General features: G+C 40.6%; 1 pseudogene; it reads left to right on the top strand.

Moving 5' to 3' along the window:
- The first annotated feature begins 3,464 nt into the window (after positions 1-3,464).
- Positions 3,465-5,233, top strand: LOC122144832 (annotated as a pseudogene).
- Positions 5,234-5,791: the final 558 nt, after the last annotated feature.

Genomic DNA, 5,791 nt, shown 5'->3' with positions numbered 1-5,791 from the left:
TACATTTTACATAATACTTGAAGCACTCTTGATAGCAAATAAACACTGCCCAATGTCATATTTTCATTGGTAAAAACTTCACCTTATTAGTCTTTGGACAACCAGAAATCAATATTTATTAGTATAAGTAGTATAGTATAGTATAGTTATAGTGGTGGTAATCGGCCCCTCCCATTGCGATTTTGTATAGTACTTTTAAACTAATTCTTCTAATATAGATATGGCGAATTCTCAAACTGTCTTTTTGCAAGAATATCACTACTATGGGTCACGCCTACTATGGTACCTTTCTGTATCGCTTATCCGTCTGACGTTCTTGTATGTATATTAGACATACTTGTATGGAATACCTATGACCTATGATTCAGATCCTTTGTATTCCACCACTGTAGGCTTACCGAGTATTGCACAAACAAGAGCTACCATATTCATATACCATACTAATTTCACGAATCTTTAAAACGTCATCTGTGGTAATAGTACATGTCGCATTCAAAACACAGTTTTTACCATAGTAGTAACAGATACAAGGCTTTAAAGTCACTTTTACCTGCAGAAGCAGCTCTTGCGCTCATTGTTGCAACAGCAATCTGAACTTTGACTAATGCTCCATTATAGTGCCCAGTGGCGTCTATTTTACACCACAGACGTAGGAGGACCGAAGACAAAATCTGAACCGAAAACTGGTCCATTGTTACACACTTATGGATCTAATAACAGTGACAGCGGATTGTAAGTCGTGGTGGTGTGTCGCAGTTTGACTACTTCGGTACATGTGATAATTTTGCAACCTTGATGTGAACCGGAAGCGCTCTGGAAAAACATCCTGACTGTTGACTTATGGGAAATGAAGTTTTTCAGTTTTTTAGTCAAAAACTAAAAATAACAACCACTAATAAAAATAAATAACAATAATAAAATAATAAATCTAACGTCGATACATTTTAAAACGACAATCTATATATTCTGATTTTAAAAAACGATTGATCATTTCGATTTCTTGTTTATTTATTTACTCGGCCCGGCAGGCCGTCAGCATTTTGCAATTTTTTTTTAAAAAGCAAAAAAAAAAGATATAATGTAGCATATAAATATTTTATTAGTTCTGCAATCTTTGCATTTTTGATACAAATATCTGTTTATAATAACAAATTGTGTGTTTTCTAATGGTTTTTGCATGTTGCAAATATGAAGTCCGTCCGAATGTGGCGCTACATTTTCCCACGGTAGCAATTGGAGAAATTATTTTATTTTATTTTAACCGTATTTTCTTCAGTGTTGGAAGTTATTTATAATAAACAAATGTATAAATAATACAGTAAAATGATATAATAATAATTCCTAAACGTGTCTAAAGCCATAACAGGCAGCTAAAAGTGTAAAACCTGCCAGAAGGATTTTGTTAGGAAAGACAGATATAGACTTGAGAATACTTAACAGAGCATTGAGACAGTAACGGCTGTGTTTAAGCTCTGATGACTCTATTAGTCATTAACACTGAGTGTTGGCAGGGGGTCTGACCAGTTAATTTTACACCCCACCATAATACAGTACAAGTGATGTGTTCACATCATTCCATCACAGAACAAGGTGGGGGGGGTTGCAGTACAAGGTTTGTTTGTGTTGTTTGTATATCTGAGTGTATGGGGGTGATGGTAAGAATAACACATGCCCTTCTTGTTGGCATAATTGTGATGGAAAGAAGCAACAGTGGGTTGACGACTAAATACCATAATGAAAGAGACTCGATGTACTGTTGGTGGTAGTATAAATGGCATAAAATGGTACTTTGTTTGATTTTTAAAATTATTATTATTCTACTGTATTTACCACTTCTCTCTATTTTTGGTCTTACGTTCGACCAAATGTTTTAAAAAATGTCCATGAGCATCCACCATGCATTGTGTTTCCAAGTATCCCGATCAGTTCGCACTGACGTTGTGTGCACGGAGCGCTCATTCTCCGAAAACACTTCTGAATGCTGTTTAAAACGCGTCCTAAGATCCCTCCTTCGCCAGCAAGAGGAGGAGCGACTGGGATCTACGCTAGCAAGCTCACTCACAGCTCTGATCACCCATAGTGATGTTCCCCGGCTAGCGTGTAACAGTGAGAGCGCGCGCAGACTACAGACTGGGCTCAGCTCTCGTGAAATGTTACTACTTAAACCTTTCAGCGTCTGCGTCTTAAAGTAACACGCGTCCTTAAAAGTCGGGAATGCGTTCTGTACACGTGCCGTGCTTTGAAAAGGGAATAAGGTAAAGTCATGCTACTTTTGGTTTTACAACACAATGTTACAATATACGGACATGTCTAGAGATTACCTGTAACGTTACTGCTCAGAAAAAACCTAAAAACTCGCCTCAACCTTCCTTTAAACAAAAAGTTGAATCTTTGACTGCTGCTTTGCGAAATGATCTCATAACATATAATATTAATTTTTTTTTTTTTTTTTTGTAGTGAAGTATTATGAAGATGTAGACTCTGTTGTATAAAAGTTACTTAAACGCGAAAAAAAATCACGGTGTTGTTCATGGTAACCAAAGTTACTTTAAAATTCATTCTTGAATTCGAATGCGTTATTTTTCTCCTAAGGCCGTAATTGTCAGAAACAACAAATATAGAAACTCAGCATTTTATAAAGTGACACCATGGTAATTCAGGGGTCATTGTATCTTGGTTGATCCAACTTTGAGATGTTTTGGTGGCTGTTTTAAAGGCTTTCTATAGAAAATTAACCATAGCTTTTTATTATATTCAAAAGTGAAGTAACCATGTTTTTTTTTTTTTTTTTTTGGCATATTGATTACAATTTGTATAACCACAGTTTTACTACAAATACCAAGGTTAAACTATGGTTAGTGTAGCAACACCATACACCAAAAGTTAATTTTCGAAAGGGTAGGTTGTTGTTTTCAGTGAGAATGTATTCATTGTTATGTACAATATTTTAAATGTGGTACAAAAAACATATAAATGTTCTAATTATTCCTTAAAGTTCATTTTCAATATTCACTGTTGTACTGTGCCGGTAGACAATCAAGTTTCATACTGCTGTGCAGTGTTGGATTGTTTTATGCATAAAATGAAATGATGAAATGATAGCTAAAGAGCAGTAACTTTAATCAGAGATCAAAGAGAATTATTAATCCTTAACCCTTGTACTGAAAGGGGAGAACAATCTCAAGGTAAACGAAAAGCTGTAATGTTTTATTGCTGTTTTAACAAATGATTATGGGTTTACTGCCGTCCAACGGAGATTGGTTGGTTCCAAGTGTAATTGCCCAATTATTATGTATCCACTGTACCTAATTATATGTTAAGGATTCTTAAACACCTGCTGATACAATAGGCCTTCTGAGTAATATCAAATGAAACGTCCATGGATTATATAAGAATGTTAATACTTTATCAAAGGGGTCTGAAAGGAATCGTTTCTCTTTTTGTCTTTTATCCTAGTTTAAAAGATGTCTGTCAGTAATCACGAGAACCGAAAGTCGAGGTCAAGCGTCTCTGGGTCCATGAACATCCAGGCTGTTCCACCAAGACATCACATGCAGAACAGCCTGCTTATCCAACTCAACCTCCTCCGCAAGCGTCATGTCTTCACGGATGTAGTCCTGCGTGCTGGACTCGAGCATTTTCCACCCCCCCCCCCCCCCCCAGGGCACCAGGGCGGTTCTGGCTTTCGTGTATCCGCTATATTTTGAGGCCATGTTCGGCGGTGTTATGGAGGGTAGTGGTGATGATGTGGTCTTCTTTGATTACTCTTTGCATCCGGAGGTTTTGCTCCTTCTAGACTAGCCTGCCTACTCTGCCCGGGTGATCATTAACGAGGAAAATGCGGAGTCTTTGCTGGAGGCTGGCGACATGCTCCAGTTCCACGACATCCGTGATGCCGCTGCAGAATTTCTGGAGAAGAATCTGCATCAGTCTAACTGCCCTTGGAATGATGCTTCTGTCCGATGCTCATCAGTGCCAGAGGCTGTATGAACTTTCTTGGCGAATGTGTCCTGGGCTAATTTTGCTAATCTTTATACACACACTGAAGATTTCCTAAGCTTGCCCAAAGATAAAGTTCAAGAGCTTGTTTTTAGTGAGGAGCTGGAGGTTGAGGATGAAAAAGTATTGTGTAACGAGGCTGTTATTGACTGGGTTAGAGCAGACATCGGAAGGAGACACCTTGATCTTCCCGATCTCTGCGTTGTGGTTTCGACTCGCCCTGCTCTCCCGGGAAACCTACCTGCTAAAGAACGTTGCATCTGAGGAGCTTGTCATGGGGACAACAAGGTGGGCCGTGAGATTGTGGAAGATGCTGTCCGTTGCAAATGAAGATCTGCAAAATGACGGCGTTGTCACAGGCCTTCTGCGCGCCGACCCCGGAAGTCAGCCAAGCTCTTCTGCTTCTAGGGAGGCCAAACGTTCATGTGCGACAAAATATACATGATTGATCACAAGACAAAGGAGATTACTCCCAAAACGGACATTCCTAGCCCTCGCAAGAGTGTAGTGCTTGTGCCATTGGCTGTAAAGTATATGTCACAGGTGGTCGAGGGTCTGAAAATGGGCTTCAAAAGACGTTTGGGTCTACGACACCCCTTGCATGGGACGAATGGTCCAAAGCTGCACCGATGCCTCGTCGCTAGATTCGGAATGGTTCAGCAGAACTTGATCAACAGCCTGTATGTAGTAGGTGGACACACATCCCTTGCAGGGGTCGTTCCCTGCGTTCCCCGTCTGTGTCTCCTCAAAACAAGTGGAGCAGTACAACCCCCAATCCAACAAAGTGGACACTAGTTGCCCCTCTTCGAGAGGGTGTGAGCAATGCTGCTGTTGTAGTGGCCAAAACACAAACTCTTTGCTTTCGGAGGGACTAGTTGTCAACAGGGACAGGTATCCTAAGGTTCAGGTGCTTCGACCCCTGTGAGAACAGGTGGACTGTCCCGGCCACTTGTCCTCAGCTCTGTGCGTTACACAGGCGCACAGTTTGTTGGGGAACCATGTTGTGGTCATTGGTGGAGATACAGAGTTCTCTGCAAGCTCCGCGTACCGCTTTCAATAGTGAGAACGTTCCAGTGGACACAAGTTTGGGTGACGTGGACTTCCAAGAGATCAGCCTGTCACTGCAGTGGCGTCAGGGAACTCGCCTCTAATTTGGTCGGCGGGCTGCTACTTTGGGGCACAGAGATGTAAAACCGTGGACTGCTATGACCCGTCAACGGACCTCATGGGATAAGTTATAACAAGAATGTGACCATATTCGCTTTATCCCAACAGCATTTGTCAGCCACCTGGACGTACCTCCCCATCTTGAAGAATAATATGTATTTTATTGTGGTTGAGTACTGTCGGTGATACTGTCCAATTGACAACATTTGCCTTGACTACAAGCCCCCTCAGATGTATAAAGCAGTAATTTTGTTTGTTTTGAAAAATATCTAATTGTAATTATGCTGGTGGGTGTCGAATAAAGACAAAGTTCGTTCCTTAATAGTTCGAAAGAAGGAAATGGTGCAGCACAAATTACAGAGTAAATGCAATCTCTCTGGGCACAACAGGCTTTCCAAATGCTTCCAGCAAGAATAGTATCAGGTTCATGCTTGTAGTTTCTGCCTATGGCAAGGCCTGTACCATTTTTTTGCACATTTGCTCCACTGAAACAGCATATGGGTTTGGCTTCCCTGGGTTGGTTTACAAATCCTCGCGTCTTTCTCTTTAAATAAATGTCAGGGCTTATTGTTCTCTCTCGTAGACACACACGAGGTAGCCATACCAGATAACGAAACTCAAATAA

This window comes from Cyprinus carpio, unplaced genomic scaffold (assembly GCF_018340385.1).
Source record: "Cyprinus carpio isolate SPL01 unplaced genomic scaffold, ASM1834038v1 S000006773, whole genome shotgun sequence".
Classification (NCBI taxonomy): domain Eukaryota; kingdom Metazoa; phylum Chordata; class Actinopteri; order Cypriniformes; family Cyprinidae; genus Cyprinus; species Cyprinus carpio.
This window is presented reverse-complemented; position numbering and strand designations above follow the sequence as displayed.